Raw genomic sequence first — 23,872 nt, forward strand, 5'->3', positions numbered from 1 at the left:
TCGAATCGCCTCTGTTTTGGATTCGGTGGGCCGAATCCATCTGCAGCAACCCTCCTGCCCAGAAACTCAACCTCAGGAGCTAAGAACACACATTTAGACTTCCTGAGTCGCAGGCCTACCTGGTCCAGGAATGGATTTAAGCAGGCTTTCCATGTTTCATTGAAAAATCGCGGCCGCTGATCGAATGCCAAACGGGCACCTGTTATAAGCGAACAGTCCCAGTCCCTTGTGCGTGGTGATGGTGGTCAGTAGTTTAGATTCGTCGGCCAGTTCCTGGGTCATATAGGCTGAGGTAAGGCCCAACTTAGTGAACAGCTTGCCTCCTCCCAGCGTGGCGAAAAGGTCCTCCGTTCTCGGGAGCGGGTATTGATCTTGTCGGGACACCCAATTTATGGTGGCCTTGCAGTCGCCACAGATCCTGACAGAGCCATCCGCTTTTAGGGCGGGAACAATGGGGCTCGCTCAGTCGTTGAATTCGAGATGATGCCCTCTCTCAACAGCTGGTCCAATTCGCTCTCGATTTTTTCCCACATCACGTACGGCACCGCCCTGGCTTTGTGGTGCACTGGCCTGGCATCCGGGGTGATGTGTATTACTATTTTGGTGCCTTTGAAAGTCCCGACGCCAGGTTGGAATAGTGAATCGAATTGTTGTAGGAATTGTGAGCACGAACTTCGCTCCACAGATGACATTGCGTGAACATCCCCCCATTTCCAGTTCATCTCGGCTAACCAGCTCCTCCCCAACAGTGCGGGATCATTACCCGGGACAATCCAGAGCGGTAGTTAATTCACTAACCCATTTGTGTGACAGCCAACATTGCACTGCCTAGCACCGGAATGATTTCTTTAGTGTAAGTCCATAATTGTGTCTCAATAAGTGCTAATTTGGGTCTTCTGGCTTTAAGTGGCCATAGCTTCTCAAATTGCTGAACGCCCATGAGTGACTGGCTGGCCCCAGTGTCCAGCTCCATACGTACAGAGATACCGTTTAATAAAACCCTCATCATCATTTGTGGCGTTTTGGTGTATGAACTGTGAATATTCGCCACATGGACCTGCTGAACCTCGGCGTCCATCGATTTGCCCCAAAAGTCATCCTGCCTCAAAGGACCCTCTGCCTCGTATATTAGTCTGGTTGCAGGCTTGCTGCACATTTGAGCTAAATGGCCACTAAAATTGCAGTTTCTGCAGAAAAACTGTTGAAATCTGCAAGATCTGGCTGAGTGTTTTATCCCACACCTCCAGCCTGAGTTAAAGTTTCTATTGTTGGGGACAAAGAGACTATGTCCAGGCATTCCGCGCTGACTGTCCCTTTGACTACTCTTAAGTACCCTATTAATGGGTGTCAATGGCCCCATCCCGGGCCGCATTGTCCGCTGTGATGGCGTGAATGTCCGTTCAGCCCGCCATTGTCTCTGTTGGAGTCCTACTCTGGGGTCTATTGCTGCCTGGGGAATGTCGGACTGCCCCTGCCAGCCTGCGGGGCTCTGAGTCGCATTGATGATGTTGACTCCCTGATCCATCGCCGCGTTAGAGGCAGTATTGCACGCGTATATTATTTTCGTCTCTTCCGCCCCCGCCAAGAAAGTTTGAGCTAACAACGCCGCCGTTTCCAAGGTCAAATCCTTGGTCTCAATTAATTTGCGGAAAATTCCCGCATGACCGATGCACTCGATAAAGAAGTCCCTTAGCATCTCCCCCCTGCAGGCGTCTGTGAACTTACAGAGTCTGGCCAAACGGCGGAGGTCTGCTACGAAGTCCGGTATCCTCTTTCCTTCACGACATCGGTGGGTGTAGAATCTGTGTCGGACCATATGTATGCTACTCGCCGGTTTGAGGTGCTCCCCGATCAATTTGCTAAGTTCTTCAAAGGTTTTGTCCGATGGCTTTTCGGGTGCTAGTAAGTCCTTCATGAGCGCGTAAGTCTTTGGTCCGCAGATGGTCAAAAGCTGAGCCCTTTGCTTGACGGCTGCTGCATCTCCCAGCCATTCTTTCATAACAAAGCTTTGCTAAAGCCTCTTGACAAAATCATCCCAGTCTTCCACAACACAGTACCGTTCCTCTGCACTACCGGTGGCCATTCCCGTTTCTCGTCGCCAATGTAAGGTCCTTACCCTACAGCATGAAACCACACGAGGTACATTCTGGGGACAAGGTCACTCTGTGACCTCAACTCTTTATTCACAGCACTCCACAAGTGATGGCCCTGCATGGGACCTCCCTTTATATACCTGGGAGATCAGGTAAGCAGTTTCTCCCACAAGTTCACCCCTTGTGGTCAAGGTGTGCATCTAGGTTGAGTGTATACAGTAATACAGTGGTGTTACATTGTGGTTACATACATGACAAGTTTGGCAAAATTTTTCAGTATGTAGAAGAAATGTCTAATTTTCATCATTTTAGCAATACGTATAGGTAACTCAGTTATGTCTCTAACTTGATTTACGTCATTGCATCATATCTTTGTCAAAGATTTACTAAACATTTTATAAAGAGTGCCCCTTTTTTAGCCATCCATAGAACCATAGAATCATAGAATAGTTACAGCACAGAATGAGGCCATTTGGGCCGTCGAGCCAGTGCTGGCTCTCTGCAACAGATATTAAAAGTCATTGAGTAGCAGAATACAATTTTAATTGTATTTATTATGAGAGATGTTGAAAGAATTGATAGGAGGCTTTATATAGAATGATACATAAAGTATTTGAGTAGTACTATCGGGAGAACTTATCATTTATCAACGGATACTCATGTTGCTAATATCAGTACTCACACTTCAAAGAGCATTTGCTGTCCTGTGGAGAGGACCCAATGATCTTTTCTCTACTGATTGACCTTGCTAGAATCAGCCCTTTGGTAGCAATTTAAAATCTGTTTAAAATACCTCTATTATAGCTGCACTACTGGTATAAACAATGGGGTAGAAAATACTATGATTATATCAAATTCCTTTCTCTGCTACTTTAATGAAGACATTAATCTGTTTATTTGAAATGGAAAGAAAAATCAGGCGGGGCATATAACGTGCGTCTGATCCAATATCATCTGTTTTACATTGAGGTTGAAAGGTCAAGTGCTTAAGTGTGTTTGCGGGGGAGGTGGGAGGGAGCAGTTAGGAGGTTATTATAAATGTTAAGCCAGAAAGTAACAAAGGCATGCATGAGGGTTGCAACGGCTGGGATGGAAGTGGGTGATATATCGGAGGTAGAAATAAGGAGTCCTGATGATGGACTGTACATGGGATTTGAAGCTCAGCACAGCATGTGAGCAACATATGGTGGCTGCACACTGGTGTGTTCAGCCTGAGCAAGCAGCTGGGCAGGGGAATGGAATCACAAGTGAAGATGCAGAGATTCTGGCAAGAACCAAGCAGGATGGCTTCAGTCTTGCCAATGTTCAACTGGAGTCAGTTGAAAAAGGGTAAAGATATAATCAAGCTTTCCATATATCAAACCATTATTAATTATCCCAAATAATTATCTTTTTGAAAAAAAACATGGATATGATGGAGTCCTTGGAAAATGTGCTATAGTTCAACATTTATTATAATTCCATTGTATTTCAACTCAGAAGTAAGACCCTTTAACATTTTAATCCATTCACTATAACATTTTGAATGAATAAATCTGTTCGATAATGAAAGTTTCACTAAGCTGGCATAGGCAACACATGGCATTTTCAATCACTGATCTAATAATCAGCGTAGGTTAACAATCCCCAGGGTTTGGCAAGAAATCTAAGTCCATATCTAGCACAGAACCAACTCACTTATTGGCAAATTTGTATTCACTCGATAACGCTCATGAGCCTTTGTGGCTTGATTCAACACTGTGGGGTAGCTGGCAATCTATACATGCCAAGCATTTGATTGAGTTTGAGGAACAGTATGTTTATCTATGGTAGTTTATATGACTTAGTCCAGTGCGACTTTTCTTAAAATATATGTCTGGCTTCCCAAACAAGACTGCAGAATGCCATAGTAAACATTATTAGATGTTCAGTCCTTATATGTGGCCATTGTTACCAATTCCTATTATAACCAGCCAGCTAAAGTTGCAATTTGTGTGAGCTCTGACAAAATGTGCTCGTCCTTTGCTCCATTCCTACCCCTATCTAATGGCTTGATTCTCAACTGGTGAAACATAACTAAGTGAAGCAGTTAAGTTGAGTATAAGGCAGCTGTAAACTCTGTCCATAATTTTCTCCTTTAGATGGAGTCAGGCATTCAGCTCTTGTAAGCCGTAAGAATGTGATTGCCCAAACGGATGCTGCTGTTGTGACTAATCTCCGAAAAGTTGGTGGCATCCCATTAGGTGTTACAAACTGCAGCGAACTTTGTAGGTGGTATGAATCTAGTAACCATTTGTATGGGACAACCAGAAACCCATACAATGTGGATCGTATTGCTAGTGGAAGCTCAGGTGAGCATTATCCAAATCCTAGTGATGAACTCACAGTACAGAAAAATCTACAATTGGCAGTTTCACGCAAATGATCACAGGATGGCTGATGTCTGAAATGGAAATATCACACTAGTGCAATACACGCCAACATTTTCACTATTATTGGCCCCAAGTTTCCACATGATTTGCTCCTGATTTTTAGGAGCAACTGGTTTAGAATGGAGTATCTTAGAAATCGGAATTCTCGACATTTAGTTTGCTCCAGTTCTAGTCAGTTCGAACAGTTTCACTTTGGAACAGAATTTTTTTTTCAAAAGGGGGCGTGTCCGGCCACTTACGCCTGTTTTCAAAGTTTCGTCAGTGAAAACTTACTCCAAACTAACTTAGAATGGAATAAGTGAAGATTTTTGTACGCTCGAAAAAACCTTGTCTACACTTTAGAAAATCAGGCGTAGGTTACAAATTAGGCGTAGGGAACGAGGTGGGGGGGGAGGTGGGGGGGAAGGGAAGTCATTAAATTCTACAATCAATCCTTAGTTATACTTATACAAATATTATACAAATAAATCCAACCTGAATAAAAATTTATAAGCAAAGAAAAGATTAAATAAACCATGTTCCTATCTGTGTGAAATAGCATCAGCCTTCGAGCTGCTGTGCTTCAGGCAGGCCTTTCATGTTGGAGACAGGCAGGGATGTGGCGTCAGTGTCTCGACGGCAGCGGCAGCAAGCAGCCTTCGAGCTAAGCTGCAGTGCTTGAGGCAGGCCTTCATTCTCTTCATGGCTGGCCGCGAAGAAGCAACACCGGACGGACCCGAGGCCATTCGGCCATGAGATATCAGCGGCGTCAGTGGCTGGCCGGCAGCCGAAGAATCAGCAGTGGACTGACGTGAGGCCATTCGGCCATAGGATATCAGCGGTGTCAGTGGCTGGCCGGCAGCCGAAGAATCAACACCTGACACTCGCAGCTCTTTATGGTGCTTGAGGCCATTCGGCAACGCTTTAGGGGCGGCGTCAGTGGCTTGACGGCAGCCGAAGATACAACAGCAGCCTTCGAGCTGTGAGGGGGACTGAGGCCATTTGGACAGGGAGAGGCAGCCACATCGACAGTTTTATATTTAAATTTGCAGAATGGGTGCTGCATTGTCAACACCATGTATTATGCAATGGTTTGCCATCAATTCACTACATAGGAGAGAATTGATTAGAGCTCACCGCACCAGGAACGTCGTAGCCTGTAGGTTGGAGACCTTACCCACGTCGATTAAATTAAAAATGGGAAATATTACTTACACTAACTACTTGACCAAGGTTGTGCCATTTCTTTTTACACTGACTTCCAGATCTCATGGTATGCACCACTGCGCAGTAATCTTCTGCAACTTGGTTCCAGCGTTTCTTCATTTCTTTTGGTGGCATTTTTATGCGACCTCTGTTGCTGGTATCTAGCTCCTGCCATCTCTGCTCAATTACTTTGACTAATATCTCCACTTCCTCATGCAAGAAATTCTTTGTTCTTGGTGGACGTTGATCCGTTGCAAAGTTGAATTGGCACTCTTATTTCTCAAAACACACAGTCCTTAATTTGCATGCACCAATGCAGCACCGGTTCTGCAAGTTTAGCAGTGAAAAGCTGAACTCACTGATTTCAGCAGGTGATTTATTCAGCAGTGCTGCTAAAAGCACTCCCTCACACACAGAAATATCAAAAAAAATTAAATTACAAGCCTTTGCAGGGGTCCAAGAAACAAATCTTCACTTTTTCTGCAGTCCTTTTAAAAATGGCCGAGTGCCAATGCTTGTGTGAGACTGCGCATGCGCGCACGCTCCAACGCGCACGCGCAGGGTTGCCGGCACCACGAAGGCTAATTTAAATTGTACCCGCCCCCTGCTACTTAGAAAATCGGCGCGAATGTTAGGCTCCGCCCCCTGCTGCGAAGAGCGCGCCATGCCAAGCAGACATCAAGCTCCAAGGAGCTCGAGAATATCGGACTTTTTTTAGGCGCAGTTTTCGGCGCGAAAAACAGGCGCCCAGCTCGGAGGTGCGCCGTTTTCACCGCGGGACGAAACTTGGGGCCATTATTGGCAAGAGGAATTGGGCAGACTGGAGCAGAGGGTTTGAAACCTTCCAGTGTGGGAACCCAACACAAATATTCACACGCCTGCAGCCCACTTGTCATAAAACTTTGAAAAGACATAACCAGTGGCCCAAAGATAATCAGTGCTCTGTAGAATGTAGGAAGTGTTTTTTTTTTACAAATATTGGCACCAGAATTCGTATGCTTGAAATGCAAGAATTACAGATGCATGGTCAGAAAATTCAGATTTCTGGTTATGATTCCTCCTTGCAGACCCCCCAATTGTCCATGATTTCCAGTTTGAAAACATCTGAAATGGAGGGTCCCTTGCTCTGTTTCGGCGCGACAGTCCCGGCCTGCAAGGACCATCAGCAGGTCGGGGCGTTCAAAGGAGCATATCACTTCAAGGTACAGCGTGTGCTGGAGAGCGACGGCTATGAAGAGGGTGACTGGATTGGACGTCGCCAAAATCCAAGTTACTGATTGGAGTGTGGACAGGTACAGCAGGAGCGGTGAGGTCGGGGTGCAGCAAGAGATTGTGGAGTGATGTGATCAGGGTCCAGGAGAGGCGTGAGCTTGGGGCTCAGAAGATGTGAGAGCCCAGGGCTACCACAGGCCAGCCTACACTGCAATATGTGTGTGCACTAGATAACATCATGCAGCAAAGGTGGTCTCCAGTCCTCTTGATTAATCCTTGCCACTGGACCAAGACCTAACTCTGTCATGCCCATGTGGTGGCTGGTGTGCAACGGCCACCACACGGTAAAGAAATCCACACACAGCCATCTTCCACCCTTCATCATGTAATTTGGGATATGGAATATTAGGTCCTTCATTGAAACACCTGTGAACTCATCCCTTTTTGGCGTGGAAGCAAGTCATTGTCGATACGAGGGACCGCCTATGATGATGATGATGTTATCTACCAGCCATGAAGGCTCCTGCACTATGAGGTACGTCGCATTGCTGATTCTGAGTGTAGCTGCCAGCTGAGGAAATCTCACTTGGTGAATCAGGATTCCTAATCTGGTGTATCCAGAATCCACAGTCATCAAAGATCTCACTGCAATAAATGCGATGATATAAGAACATAGACCATAAGAAACAGGAGCAGGAAAAGGCCATATGGCCCTTCGAGCCTGCTCCGCCATTTAATATGATCATGGCTGATCCGATCATGGACTCAGGTCCACTTCCCTGCTCGCTCTCCATAACCCTTTATTCCCTTATTGGTTACGAAACTGTCTATCTCTGTCTTAAATTTATTCAATGACCCAGCTTCCACAGCTCTCTGAGGCAGCGAATTCGACAGATTTACAACCCTCTAACAGAAGAAATTCCTCCTCATCTCAGTTTTAAATGGGCGGCTCCTTATTCTAAGATCATGCCCTCTAATTCTCGTCTCCCCTATCAGTGGAAACATCTCTCTGCTTCCACCTTGTCAAGCCCCCTCATAATCTTATACGTTTCGATAAGATCACCTCTCATTCTTCTGTATTCCAATGAGTAGAGGCTCAACCGACTCAATCTTTCATCTTGTCAACCCCCTCATCTCCGGAATCAGCATAGTGAACCTTCACTGAACTGCCTCCAACGCAAGTATATCCTTTTGTAAATATGGAAACCAAAACTGCACGCAGTATTCCAGGTGTGGCCTCACCAATACCCGATATAGCTGGAGCAGGACATCTCTGCTTTTATACCCCATTCCCCTTTGCAATAAAGGCCAAGATTCCATTGGCCTTGCTGATCACTTGCTGTATTAAAGAGATTGCAAAGTTTCTGTTTAAAGAATGGACTCAGTCGAGAATATTTCATGGACTTTATGGGTTTTTCTGACAGTATTGTCCCTGTGATGGGATCAATCTGTGCAGAGAAGTGAGAAAAACTGTTTTGTTAAAACTCCAGAGGCCGCATGGCAGTTAGCTGTGACAAAAGGACTATCAGTCATCCAGAACGTGTTTGCCCACCAGTCACAGCTAAAGGAAGGGGGCCACGAATATCAACAAAAGAGTTGTCGGCCAAGAAGGGGGGCCATTGACAAAGCCACTCTAATTGCAAAAGCACTTCTCACCTCCATCCTAGAAGGAGAAACAGGACAATGAACCCACTAGACTGGCCAGCCATATAGGAGCCAGGTCTTTCCCAACACAACGGCTCAGAGAGATACCCAGATTAAGGGCCATCAGTCCAATGCATATGGGTTGGATGGCCCATCACTGACTAAGTACCCGTGCTTAGAAACAAAGGGGTTTTAAAGATTGGCGGGAAATATAGGGATTGCAAAATTTCCATACAAACAGGGCCTTTTCCACTTTATTTTTAGCTTGAAGCTTGTAGCTTGAAGGTGGGAGTGAAGCTTGGGGCTTGCAGCTTGCAGCTTATAGAGAGCTCTCTCTCCCTCTCGCTACACCAAGATCAATGTACCAGGAGGAAGCCGCAGTACCGCAGAAGAAGCTACCGAGACTGAAGACCAGGCAGTAACTTCCCACAGCTGAGCTAAAGAAAGGAAATCGGCTGTTGTGGTGGTGAGCATGATCAAGAGTGTCCCAAGCCAGTAACCAGATATCCCAGACAAGCTGGGTAAGGGCTCAGGGTTTTCTCAGAAGTGAAGCTTTTCAAGGCTATTCTGGGGAGGGTAATTCGTGAGTAGGATTAGAGTTAGAATCCACCAGGGAATTATTGCATGTTACTAGGTCTCAGTTCTGTACTGTATGTATGTTGTTTGTAACCTGGATTTTAATCTCCACAGAGAAGTGATTTTGTTTAGTAGTGCATGTTTTAGCCAGTGTATGTTGGACCAAATAGATATAAGTACAATTTTTCACCGAAGCATTCCTATCCATGACTCATTTGATTTACACTCTGAATAATAATTCCCGGGTCTAGAACTTTCGTAAGACAGGGCGATTTGAACAGTCCATCTAGCAATTGGGCTAGGATCAAAACCTCTTACATTACCTGCATACTAACCTTTTGTGTTTCATGCACCAGGACCCCTAGATCCCGCTGTACTGCAGCACTTTTGCAATTTTTCTCCATTTAAATAATAACTTGCTCTTCAATTTTTTCTGCCTGTCTTTTTTGATATGGAAGGACAAACAATGACATTACTATATGTCCGACCTGGCGCCAGAGCTTGAACTGACTTTCACATTTGAATATTCCCTGAGGAGGATGTTGAACTCTTTGGTTGCCCAATTAGTTTACATTTAGAACTTTGGTGAAGGGTTAAGGGAGGTATTGCAAGATACCAGCTTGGTCAAAAAGAGTAAAGGAGAAGGCGGAATAAATCAGGATATCGCGATTGGGTAACACTAAGCTTAGATTATTGGAGGTAAAGATTTTCACAGTTTTGACATCCTTGGAAAGAATTAGTTGAAGTAGAAAACTGTGCATTGCGTCTTGATTTCAACATTTTAGGAGAATAACATGTAGGTTCTTATTTGGAACTTAGAAGGAACAAGGGGGAAAGTTCAGAGAAGCACTAACCATGGTGATATTAATAAAATAGAGTGAAAGACAAGAAAAGTTGAAACAGAGAGTTGGTTTACAATCAGAGTACAAGCTTTGTCTTGCATTCTATCCCGCTGTGTCTGAGAGCTATTAGAAAAGCCTTTCCAGCTATGGGATTTGAATTTTTGAGTGGTTTGAATTGTTTTCTTTCAATGAAAACATTGAACTTCTTGAAGAGAATTTTAGCAATGGAGGAAATGTGGAGTTCTACTTGAGATAGGAAAAGATAGAAAAGAACATCAAGAGATTAAAAAGGAGTAAGGGTGGAGCCATCGAACGAACGAGATCGTAGCTGTTGGTTGGATTTGTGAGAGACACTATGGGCCCAAGTTTCGGGTGGAGTTGCTCCTAGTTTTTTGGAGCAACTAGTTTAGTTTGGAGTATGTTAGAAATTGCAATTCTCGAATATTAGTTTGCTCCAGTTCTTGTGAGTTAATTTAGGTTGGCTTTAGGTAAGGTACTTTTTTTTCAAAAGGGGGTGTGTCCAGCTACTCAGGCATGTTTTGCAAGTTTCGGCAGTGAAAACTTCCTACAAACTAACTTAGAATGGAGTAAGTGTCCACTTTTGTAAGTTCTGAAAAACCTTACCTAGAGTTAAGTTTAGTGCAGGCACAGCCAGGGACAGCGGGTGGGAAGCATTAAACACAAAGGACACATCAACATCACAACGGGGGAGGGGGGGAAGGGCAGTTAGAGGATTTTCCATAAGCACCTTCACAACAACATTAAAGAAGCAAAGTACATTTAAAGCACAAAGCACTATACAAAGCAATACATTTAAAGCACCAAGCACTAAACGAAGCACAAAAAGTAATAAGCAATTAATTAATAAAAATAGAAGGAACCCTGCACCTAAAGCACCAAGACCAAAGTAATAAGCAATCAATCAATAAAAAATAGAAGTCCTACTTTATGTGAAGGGAAGGTGTCTCTGTCAGTGTCTCTCTCTCTCTAGTGTCTCTCTCTCTCTCTGTATCTGACAGTGAGGGGTCGGGGGGGTTGTGAGTGTGAGGGGGCTGTGTGTGTGGGGGTGTGGGAGGGGTTGTGTGTGTGGGGTGTGGGAGTGTGTGTGTGTGGGGGGGGAGGGGCTCGAAGGAGGCATCCCTGCTCTCTCCTCCGGCCCTTCGATCATTTCGAGTGCCCCCCAACCCACGCTCCTCCATCCCTTGCCACGCTTTCCCTCATCCCTTGCCACGCTCCCCCTCCATCCCAGTTGCCATTTCCCCCCCTCCCCACCCGGGTACACACGCTCCCCCCCTCCCCACCCCGGTACCCACGCTCCCCCCCACTCCACCCCGGTACCCACACTCCCCCTCCATCCCGGTACCCACACTCCCCGCTCCCCCCCTCCCCACCCCGGTACCCATGTTCCCCCCATCTCCACTCCGGTACCCACACTCCCCCTCCATCCCAGTATCCACACTCCTCCGCCCCCCCTCCCCACCCCGGTACCCATGCTCCACCTAAGCCATTGCACAGGCGCGCATGTTCCAACGCGCCTGCTCAATGCTGCCGGCACTGACAAGAAGGCTGATGCCTAGCCCCGCCCCCCTGCAGGCTGCGATTGGCTTGCTCCGCCCCAGGGAGACTACGCTGCACCACGCCACGGTCCAGGAGGACCGGAGAATTGCTGAAGAAGATTCCAGTGCACCGTCAAGCCCAAGCAAGTCACGTAAGTCTCGGAGGTGTGCCATTTTTACCAGAACCGGAAACTTGGGTCTGAAGAAACTATGGGGCCGAATTTGTCTCGCGCTGGGTTTGCAGCACATAATTCAATGTATGCTTTTATTATCGGCGGTGTAGGAAACGCAGGCACCGGTGCGGTTTTGGGATCTTTGAAGAAAAATAATGGTACTTGCGCTAAGGTGCTCACGGGGCGTGATGCTCAGCACGGTGCTCAGCACATCAGCTGATGACGTCAGATATCAGCACATCAGCTGTCACGTTGATGCGTCACAATGTCCCTCCCCTTCTTTTAAAGGGGAGGGCCGCTGCAAACTCTGCAGCCTCTTTAGTGGCGCCCAATGAGCTACCAGGGCAGGCGTCGGCCGGGCCAGCCGACTGAAAAGTCAGCTGACAGAAAAAGGATGGAGGCCGCCACGCTAACACCTCCCCTTTAAGGGTGGCCGGGACACCACAACCACCACAGCTTCTTGCACCGAGAATCTGTCATTGGCGTTACACCATGCCAACCTCACGTCCCATGGGGCAATTTCCTCCAAAAGGGGTCGGCACGGGCCGATAAGGGGTCACACACACAACAATTACATTGTCGCCTTGCGTGCACCTTGGCATTGGCTAATCGGGGGGCACGGCACAAACTACATTGTGCCGGCGGTGCCCCGGGGGCAACTACGCTCGGGGCAATGAGGCCGCTGTGCCCACCCAGGTGATAACTGGCACTGCGCAAAGGGGCAATTTCAGCTTCTATATCTTCAAAAAATTAAATTAAATAATGTTTGTATTGTCCCCTTGAAGGACATGGCGGAGATAAAGATTGAATGCTAAAGGACTGCAGTTTGTGAGCTCTCAGGATGTTGTAAGAACACTGGGATGGATACCCTGACAAGAATATTTATCAAGTCTTAGATCCCTTCACCTTAACTCTTGTCAAAGAACCATCTGGGGTTTATTACCCAGTTTAGGGCTAGGAGTTAATGATGCCTAAATTTGGCTCTCCGAGCTGTGTTATAGCAACCAATTCAGATTATATTAGCATTAACACTATCACTCTCCCATCAGGATCTGCATAAGTTACTGAGTGAATGAATTAACCCTTTTTTGCCAAGTATCAAAGAAGAAGTTAGATAGCAAAGTCTTGAAATTACAATTGTTTATTAACCTTAAAATCATAGTTTAGAATTTATAACCTCATCCTTATGAGCAGGGATAAATGAACGAATTGAAGACCCTCCATCTGCAGAGGTTATCCATTCTTCTTGTATCCACTGCTCTGGTATAAATTCTCCTTCCACACAGCAATCTATATCTGCATTACCTGGCAAATCTCACCTCCCTTCATCTCAGGAAAACATTTACATCTAAGTGACACATTGGCTTGGCAATATAATTATAATTTTGTAATCATTTCTCTCTTCATCAGAGATGCATTATCCGATTTTACAACGACACCATTCTATATATGCTAAACAAAGAAATCCTACACCTTCTACCACAAAGACTACTACATGAACTATTAATTAAATTAGAACTAAAACTATGGACTAAAGATTTGAGTTTTAAAAGACCATCTTCTATACACATCATTTCCAAAGAAACCTCCTCAATTCTATTGACCAATCTGAGTGACACGTGTTAGAAGACTTCAGCCCTTTTGTTGTCAATTGCCTCACACAGCCATGCTGGTATCCCTGACGACCTCTAAATTAATCAAGTACCAGCACCTAAACATGCCAGGTCACTTGATACAACCTAGCTTCTCAGATCTTTGCTGACAAATGATGTCGTGCAGGTCCAGGTAAGACAGACATCTTCATGTCCCCCATAATGACCGGGCCTGTGGTCTTGATGGCTTGTCTTCTACTCCTGCTAAGGAATTTTTGCTTGTATAAACTCTCATGGTTTAGTTAACATTATCCTTTTGCTTTCCCAGCATTCTATCTGATGATTGACTCCATTTTGAGAACAAATTTAAAGCAATTCTTTCGGCTAAAAGAGCAGGTCAGAGGCTGGGTATTCTATGGCGAATGTCTCACCTCCTGACTCCCCCCCAAACCCTTTCCATCATCTACAATGGACAAGTCAGGAATGTGATGGAATACTCTCCACTTGCTTGGATGATTGCAGCTCCAACAACACTCAAGAAGCTCGACACCATCCATGACAAAGCAGCACGTTTGACTGGTACCCATCTATCGCCTTCAACATTCACTCCCTCCACCACCGGCGCACCGTGGCTGCAGTGTGCATCATCTACACGGTGCACTGCAGCAATGTGCTAAGGCTTCCTCAGAAGCACCTCTACTACCTCATCATCATAGACAGTCCCTTGGAATCGAGGAAGACTTGCTTCCATTTTAAAAGTGAGTTCTCAGGTGGCTGTACAGTCCAATGCGGGAATTACAGTCTCTGTAACAGGTGGGTCAGACAGTAGTTGAAGAAAAGGGTGAGTGGGGAGCCTAGTTTGCCGCATGCTCCTTCCGCTGTCTGCACTTGGTTTCTGTATGCTCTTGGCGACGAGACTCGAGATGCTCAACACCCTCCTGGATGCTTTTCCTCCACTTTGGGTGGTCTTGGGACATGGGCAGCAGGCACTGGGGAACTCCATTACATCCAAGTTTCCCTCCAAGTTACACACCATCCTGACTTGGAAATATATCGCCGTTCCTTCATCGTCGCTGGATCAAAATCCTCGAACTCCCTCCCTAACTGTGGGAGTACCTTCATCACAGGGATTGCAGTGGTTCAAGAAGGCAGCTCACCACCACCTTCCCAAGGGCAATTAGGGATGGGCAATAAATGCTGGCCTTGCCAGCAATGCCCACTTCCCAAGATTAAATAAATGTAAAAAATGTTCCTACAGGGTGCAAACTGAAGGAGGTTGACATAAGTTTAGATTATAAATGGAGGAGTTCATTGACATGAAGAAAGAAAAGAATGGGAGAGATGACAGAGTCATGGAAAACTTATGAGTTTGTGGAAAAAGAGTTAGAAGATGATCCATCAGTTGCACCATAGATAGTGATTAGAGAGGAGAACTTAAACTTAACTTTGGTAGGAAACTACATGATGATAACTTGTTTAGAAATGCATGGTGCCGGACCCTGTCAAGGGCCTTGCAGATATCCAAAGTAATGAGAGATGATTCATCAAAGTCTGCAAAATTGGAGTTTGAGAGTGAAAATATAGACAATAAAGTCACCACTGAAATGGCCATGCCACTACCATGCTAGTGATTAGAACTTTCAGGGGGCAGAATTGCCCCATGTCCCGATTGGGGGCGAAAGCCTTCTGGGGCCGGGGCTTTTAGTGCCCGGCATGGAAGAGGCACCCCTGACACTTAATTGGGCTTAGTACCCCTCAAAGGAAATGGAGCACAATCTCTGGCACGCCACTTCCTTTGGGGGCAGGCCCCGGGACACTACTAAGCCGCTGGCTCAAGTGCTACGTGGATGCTCCACGTAGCGCTGATGCGCTTCAACGCCCCTCCCCTTCGATTAAAGGGGAATGCTGCTGCGTTCTCTGCACGGCCTTTGATGGCCGCCAGTGGGCCACCAGCATAGTACCAGGGCTGCAGCCCGGCACCCAAGACAGATTGCCGGGCTGCACGATGGCGGCTCAGACCACGCTAGGGCCCTCATCATCGAGATGGCCCGAGAGTCGGACGGAAAAAAAAGGCGGCCTTGGGCGCTCTCCTTTAATCAGCGCCCCGAGAGCGGATGTCCGCCAGCTTTGCGACCCCTGAAACTGGCATTGACATATGCCTGCGCCAGCTTCGCAGTGATTTCCCCTGTGGGGCATTAAGGGGTTGGTGCCGGATGGTGAGGGGGTCACCACGCACGGCGATGCGGCCCAGGGCACTAACTCGGGGCGCGGCGCTACCAAGCCAGCACCTCCACAAACTTCCGGGCAATTTCCTCCCCCCTCCCCCGAGCGAAAACTGCCTTGATCCCCAGAGGTGCTAACAGGGCTATAAAAAGGGGCAATTTTGCCCCCTCAAACTCAAAACATCTGAGTACTCACTTTCTATACTGCTCATGTTCACAACTTGATTAAAAATCAGCATTGATAGTGTCTATGGAGATGTTGAAGAGCATATGCAGGTTTGTGGGCAAATTTGGGAAATAAGAAGTTAGGATTTGTTTTTAAAGCATAGACCTGTTTGGTACACTGCTATTCCCTCATTTGGGAACACATTACACTGGAGTCTTCTGTTTGAGCTATACCTCAAACCTGATTTGGGATTTTTTTTTTTAACCTAGCCTGTTTAGAGATATAGAAGGAACAGTGTGTCATAAAATAACTCTTTAATTCCACATTTCATATTCATGTTTTTTTCTTCAGTGAACTTCAATAAACATCTGTTCCATGGAGGATGTATAGAATTCTTTAATCTTATATATTTCACAAGCTCAGATTTGACACTCTCCACCCTTTAAAAGCCTTGATTGCGTCAGTGGTGTTTATAAATTTCAAATTCAACAGAATTTATATGAGTCGTGAATGGCGGTCACACCAAGAGGAGGCCCAGAGGGAGTGGGCAGCTGTCTGCCCAAACACCATTCATCCAAACTGGCCAGTTAACAGAAACAGCTAGAGCACCGTGTATGCCTGGTGTGTACAATTATTTTGTCACATATATATATCAGTTCTCAGGCTGAATTAACACCCGTTAGTACTTTATAACATTAGAATGAATGTATGATCAGTTCTGACAAAGATAAGTGCAGAAAAGGGAGGCCATTTATACCAACAAGCTTATCTTTCCACAGAAATAGGCAATCACTCATCATAGCCTCAACTGTCACTTGCGTGACTCCAGAGATTTTGCCTCCACTGCCCTATTCAGAAGACAACCCCAGGTATGAACAAAGGAATCACATTTATTCCCCCATCTGTAGAATGGTATTTTCCCCAAATATTTGAATGAGGTCCCACAACGATGCTAAGTTTGAACATTAAAAATACTTTTGTAATTCTTGATTCTGTTCTTTAAAAATATTGTTAAGTTTACAATATGTTAATGTAAAAGTGTGATTTTATAAACTTTCTCCTTGAGAGCATAGAGATTTGAATCCACGTTTAGCAACAACTTTAAAGAAAGGATGAGATGCTCTGTTGTATGCCTGCATGCATATCTGAGCAGCTCTGTTGAATTATTGGATGTTGAGCCCTAAGCATAAAATGTCTCTCTGTGGTATCTAGTGTGAGATTACACCATATGTTAAGAATGGAGATCCCTGAGGGGTACATTGTTATTCATTGGCAGGCTGAAAGGTTAGACTAACAGTTTGGTTTTTTATTTGCCTTTGCACCAAACCTCCTACAACTTGTTTTTTCCCCAGGTAAATGATGCTTATTATCCAACGTGGGGATTCACAAAGGTTCCTTCATGAAGATTGCAATGCAGAGTATGTGATTATGGATATAGTTAGATGTGAATAATGAGCAAATTGCTGGATTCGGGTACAACATGTATCTGTTCTAGAAGGCACTGAAATATTACCACTGTGTAGGATTACTGTTAACGATAAAATAAATCCTTTTTTTTTAATTTAGAGATGCTGCTCACACTGCAGATGCTGGCCAGGATTTAAGTGTGCTGAAGGGCCCTCTTAGTTTACAACATTGATTTTTGCAGCGGATTTGATGGTTCTTGTATACTCCACAGGCTAATATTGTCTCAGGGGTAGTTTGTCTCGTGTTCATCCTGCTGATTGTCAGCCTTGCAAGTATCTCATTCTTTTATATGACATTTAGCTTTCATCAGAACGGCAAACAGCACAAGGTCAAAACTTGCATTCAAGATGCAGAATTTGTCTGCATTTAGTTTTCTTGCAGTCATCTGCCCTTCCTTTGTGTAATGATGCATGTAAGGTGCTCATCTCATTTTGCCGGGGGAGGGGATCCTCTATTAATTATTAGCAATCTTTAGCACCCCAAAAATAAAAACAAAAAAGGAGGGAATCTTGTGCTCCAGAACCTAGACACGAATCTGAGCTGATGGATAAGCAACATCATTTGCATTCACAATGAAACATTTTACTTCAAAAAAATAACTATTGATCCCAGGTAGTCATATGAAATGTGATTATGTTCTGTGGAGGCTCAGAGTGGCTCATAACTGTATTATTGAAATATCTTTAGTTTCACAACTGAAAAAATGTTGTAGTTTCAAAAGCCCAAACCCTGGAGGATAATTTACCATGTGCTATGGATTTAATTCTTTTTATAGAGAATCTACAATCTATAAAAAACATCTTTATATATGGAAGTTGTCCATTTCTAAAACTATCTGATATAACATTAGAACAAATGAAATAGGAGCAGGAGTAGGCCATATGGCTACCCTTGAGCCTTCTGCAAGATTCAATAAGGTCATGGCTGATCTTCTACCTCAACTCCGCTTTCTCACCCTTGATTCCCATTTGTGACTTATGGCTCCCTCTTGAGTAGAAATTTATACAAAATAAGTATTCTTTTCAAAACAGGTTCCCATAGAAGATACACACTTTGGAATGGCGCTTAGAAAAAATCTCATGAGCTACGCGCATTATGAATTAAATATTTTTAGCCACTAACATACTATTTCTGTGTTAAGAAGTTTTTTTGAAATATTTCAAGCAGGCTTTCGCATGACCAAGAGATAAAAATGCAGGATAGGATTCACTTTCATGACTCTGTCTTGTACAATCAGGATCATGCGAGGAATGGATTTATGTTGCCATTCATGGAGAGGAGATCTTGAGGTACAGCCGAGCTTTATTACCTATGTCGTTTTTCAATGGGATATTTGACTCTGTAGCCAGTGTCTGTGTTCTGTAGATATGAATTTTACAAATATTTTGTTGTTTTGTCAAACAAATATTAGGTGTGAAGGCCAAGAATTATGGTAGGTTCAGATGAAGGGTTAACACAGATCTTTCAAGACACCAAATTTGAGCATGTGCTTAAAGTTTTGTTGTCATCCTGGCCTTCCCTCCTCCAATGATGTTCTGGCCTCCCCCAGCCGCTGGCCCCACTCAACGGCGGAATCTCTGTCGAGCACATGGTGTGCACAATGGCTGCGGTCACTCTGACCTCTCTGACCTCTCCTCCTTCTACAGAGTGGACCTCTGACCATCTCAATGCCTGCCCTCAGCCAGGCCTCGGTTTTCTCACCACCTTACCGAAGGGCGCTGCTCAGTGCTGAGCTTTCGGCTCGCATCCCGCCGTAGGCAACTCGGCTCATACAGCAGTGCCTGGTCTCCAGTCGTCTTGGACCCCCTTGCCACTGGACCAAAACCTCGCTCTGCTAAGCCCATGTGGTAGCCGGTGTGCAGCGGCCACCCCACGTTGAAAGATCTCACGCACAGGCATCTTCCACCCTTCAAAATGAAGTTCAGGACCTGGAACGTCAGGACCCTCAGCGACAACTCCAACAGCGACAGACCGGAATGCCGCACCGCCATCGTTGCCCGGGAACTTAGACGCTTCGATGCCAACATCGCTGCCCTAAGCAAGACCCGACGGGCAGGGGAAGGCTAGCTCAAAGAACAAAGTGGAGGTTACACCTTCTTCTGGAAAGGCAAACCAGAGGAAGAATGCCGCCTCCTCAGAGATGGTTTTGCCATCAAGAGCGAGCTGGTCGATCGCATCAGAGACTCCCCCTGTGGGATTAGCGAATGTCTTATGACTCTCCGACTCACCCTATCCTAGAGTCAGTACGCCACAGATATCAGCCTGTACGCCCCAACACTCGATGCAACAGATGAGTCCAAAGAGGAATTTTACTCCAGCCGCTAACAATCCCTGTCCAATGAGCCAACGGACGACAAACTGATCCTCCTCGGCGACTTCAATGCCAGAGTAGGTAAGGACACAAACCTCTGGGGAGGTGTGATCAGCAAAGAGGGGATAGAGAAAACCAACTCAACGGTACCCTGCTCCTGACAAAATGCCTAGAACACGACCTTGTCATCACCAACACTTTGTTCCGCCAGAGGGACAAATACAAGGCATCGTGGCAACACCCTCGCTCCGAGCACTGGCACGCGCTCAACTGCGTCATAGTTCGAGCAATGGATCGCAAGGACGTACGCATCACCAGCGTCATGACAGGAGTCGATGCCTGCTGGATGGACCACTGCCTAATCCGTTCCGTCATCAACATCAATATAGCTCCAAAGCTGCGACGGCAACAGAAGCAGTGCTGCAGAAAAATCACCAGGGCACTCAAAGACCCAGCTAAGAGAGCATGATACAGCCAGCACCTCACTGCTAAACTGGCGACCCTTGGATGACTCCAAGACGGAGAATGCTCACAGCGCCTGCTCTGCCCTCCAAGCCACCATAACCGGTGCCTGTGAAGAGACGTTCGGTCAGTCAACCTGGAAACACCAGGACTGGTTTGATGAGAATAATCAGGAGATCCAAGAGCTAATAAACCGCAAGCGCAAGGCATTTCTGAACCTAAAACAACCCAACTCGGGAGCTGCACAGCAACTTTACAGATGGCTTAAGGCCGAGGTCCAACAAAAACCTGGGACCTAAAGAACAGGTGGTGGTTGCAGAAAGCACAGGAGATGCAGCAGCTGGCCGACAGCCATGATGTGCAAGGATTCTCCACCACAATCAAGGCCACCTACGGCCCAAGTACCTAAGGCCCCACCCCACTGCTGGCCAAGAATGGGGAGACACTCATCAAGGACACCGAGGCAGTCAGGACCCGCTGGAAGAAGCACTTCAAAGATCTCCTTAATCGATACTCTGCCTTTGACTCGAGTGTCCTCGACTCCAACCTGTAGCATGCTACCCGCCACCATCTCAGCAAAACCCCAGCCCTGCATGAGATAGAAAAAGCCATCCATCAGCTCAAGAACAACAAGGCTACGGGAGCGGATGAAATCCCCGCTGAGGCACTAAAGTATGGCGGAGAGGCACTATTGGCACGAATACATGACCTCATCTCTCTCATCTGGAAGGAGGAGAGCAGGCCGGGAGATCTCAGAGATGCAGTAATCGTGACCATCTTTAAAAAATGGGACAAGTCCGACTCCGGCAACTACAGAGGAATCCCCTGTTGTTAGCTATTGGGGAAGTCATCACTGGAATCCTCCTCAACCATCTTCTCCCTGTGGCTGAGGAGCTCCTCCCGGAGTCACAGTGCGGATTCCGTCCACTACGGGGTACAACGGACATGATCTTTATGGCATGACAACTGTAAGAGAAATGCAGGACACAGCACCAACCCTTGTACATGGCCTTCTTTGACCTCACAAAGGCCTTTGACTGTTAATCGCGAGGGACTGTGGAGCGTCCTCTTTCATTTCGGCTGCCCCCAAAAGTTTGTCGCCATCCTCCACCTGCTCCACGATGACATGCAAGCTGTGATCCTGACCAACAGATCCACCACAGACCCAGTCAACGTCTGGACTGGGGTCAAGCAGGGCTGCGTCATCGTGCTAACCCTCTTCTCGATCTTCCTCGCTGTAATGCTCCAACCCACACTCAACAAGCTCCCTGCTGGAGTGGAACTAAATTATAGAACCAATGGGAACCTGTTCAACCTTCATCGCCTCCAGGCCAGATCCAAGACCATCCCATCTTCTGTCGTCGAGCTACAGTACACGGACGACCCTTGAGTCTGCGCACATTCAGAGGCAGAACTCTAAGTCATCATCAACATCGTCACTGAGGCGTATGAAAGCATGGGCCTTACACTAAACATCTGTAAGACAAAGGTCCCCCATTAACCTGACCCTGCCACACAGCACTGCCCCCCAGACATCAGGATCCACGTGCAGCCCTGGACAATGTGGATCACTTTCCATACCTTGGGATCCTATTATCAGCAAGGGCAGACTTCGACAACGAGGTTCAACACCACCTCCAGTGTGCCAGCGCAGCCTTCGGCTGCCTGAGGAAGAGAGTGTTCGAAGATCAGGCCCTCAGAAGGAGTGTGCAGCGAACTAGACTCCCTACCCACCCTTTCCTCCAATGACTGTCTGTCCCACCTGCGAGAGAGACTGTAATTCCTGTATTGAACTGTTCAGTCACCTGAGAACTCACTTTTGGAGTGCAAGCAAGTCTTCCTCGATTTTGAGGGACTGCCTATAATGTACCAGTTCCGGAGTACGCTCACTCCTGTCAATGTTTGTGGGCACAGAAATGCCATGAAGAAATATTCTCTACACGAAAAACAAGGTTTTTTTACATTTAGATTTTATTTTTTGTTAAATATAATGTATGTAAGATGCAGTAGTTACCCCTTGTGCTGTGATATTTTGTGGATTGATTGATATATGGCAAGACTCTCTGTCAATCTTAGATTGGGTTAAGCCTTCAATTTGTGTTTGCACAGAAGGACTTTCTTGAGAGCAATTTGTATTGATATTGGAATTTTAAGGAATGTAAAAAGATATCTGTTGCTGAGTTACTGTGCATCAAATCCCACAACAAAAAGCTCCTCATAATTCAATTCATTAACAAAAATAAAGTAAGATTAGCTTAGAAATTATCATCAGTAATAATAACGCATAAACACCATGGGACAGAAATTGCCGAACATCCTGTTTGGGGGCGGTAACATCTGCGATGCGGGAGTCCCTGCACCAGCCATGGAAGTCCCGCCCCGCTTGCGAAATTGCCCCCGAGAGGAATTGGAGCCCAAAAAACCACACTCCACTTTCTGTCTGGGGCATTAAGGGGCAGAAGGAGTGGGAGCGCTACATGCTGGGCTGCGTAGCACTGCCGCATAGAAGGGGCCCTCCCTTTCATTAAAGGGGAGGGCCAACCTGCAGACTCAGTGGGCCCTACCTGAACCACCGGGGAATGGGATGCTGTGCCAACAGCCCGGCACCAAGCGGAGTGCTGGGCTGCCAGATCGCGGCACATACCCCGCGTTCAAGGAGGCAACGGGCCGCGACAGGTAGGCCGGACGATTTTTTATATACGCGTCCGCCACCTGCACTTTAACTAGCACCCCGCGAGCGGCCGGCCGCCATGTATGCTCCCCTGAAGCTGTCGCTGTCATTGCCCAGCGCAGCTTCAGGGTGTTCTCCCGAATTTTTACTTGGGGGCGAAAATGGGTCGCCCCACATGGTGATGATGTCGTCATTGCCAGCGCAGCGGAGTGGGGCGCTACCGCTTACCGTCGTCGCTAAACTCCCACGGAATTTAGTGAGAATCGTTAGCGGCACTGCACCCAGGCAAAAAGCAATTTGCGCCGTTAGCTCCCCCCCGGGGATGCTAACGGGAGGGGCAAATTACCTCAATTTTCCCCCATTAAATGGCTCTGTAGGACATTTCTAACTCCATTATTTTAAACCAGACATTAATCTATTGTTTTAAATCATATAATGCCTCTGTTAAAATCATGGACGATGGAATTTTAAACGTTTGCAATGAGTGTCAACTAATATCAGCAACATAGGGCTCAATTTTCCCCATTCATTTGCGCCGCTTTTTGGCACACGCGTTTTTTTTGGCATATTTTTTTTTTAACTTTCCTCCTGCGATCTTCGCCAGCGTAACTGACTTAGTTACGACTTTTCTGGGCCAGTTTTTTTTTAGGTTCCCTCATGTCTGCGCCAGTTTTTCAATTGTTCGCAGTTTGGCCAACATTTTCTTCTCTTAGGTCGACATATCTGGCCACTCCCGAAAAACCTTCTGATGAGATAAGAAAACCACCGCACGTTCTCAAATCTGTGCTGAAAGACACCATTGTTTTTAAATCGAAGATTTTGGAAGGAGTCAAGAACACTGTCAAAATCAATAATAAAGTTCAACTTTTTTTTAACTTGTCAACGTAAAAGTCTAAATTTGTTGGATTTCAGAAGTTCTCTCATATTTTAACTCACTCACACACCACCACCGAACGTCTTGAAGCAGGAAAGTAGGTTTGGCTGGCAGAATCGGCCCCACGCCCGGACATGGGCTCGGGGATCATCTACAAAACAAGCCGTGGGGGGGGAGGAGGAGAGAAAAAAAGCGAGGTGCCGATCAGAAGGCTTGGAGCCTGGGGAGGGGGAGGGAGGGAGAGAAGTCATAAGATTCCAATTAGTAAAGGGGGGGTGGGGCTGCAGAGAGGAGAAGTCGCATGACCTTTGGGTGTGGTCTATCCATACAGACCTGGAGAGATACAGCTGCGAACCTGTGCTGCCTGCTTTCCTGCCATTTTGAGCTTCTTTCAAAGATTACATTTAAGTATCGG

The sequence above is a fragment of the Pristiophorus japonicus genome, chromosome 6 (genome assembly GCF_044704955.1).
Source record: "Pristiophorus japonicus isolate sPriJap1 chromosome 6, sPriJap1.hap1, whole genome shotgun sequence".
NCBI lineage: Eukaryota > Metazoa > Chordata > Chondrichthyes > Pristiophoridae > Pristiophorus > Pristiophorus japonicus.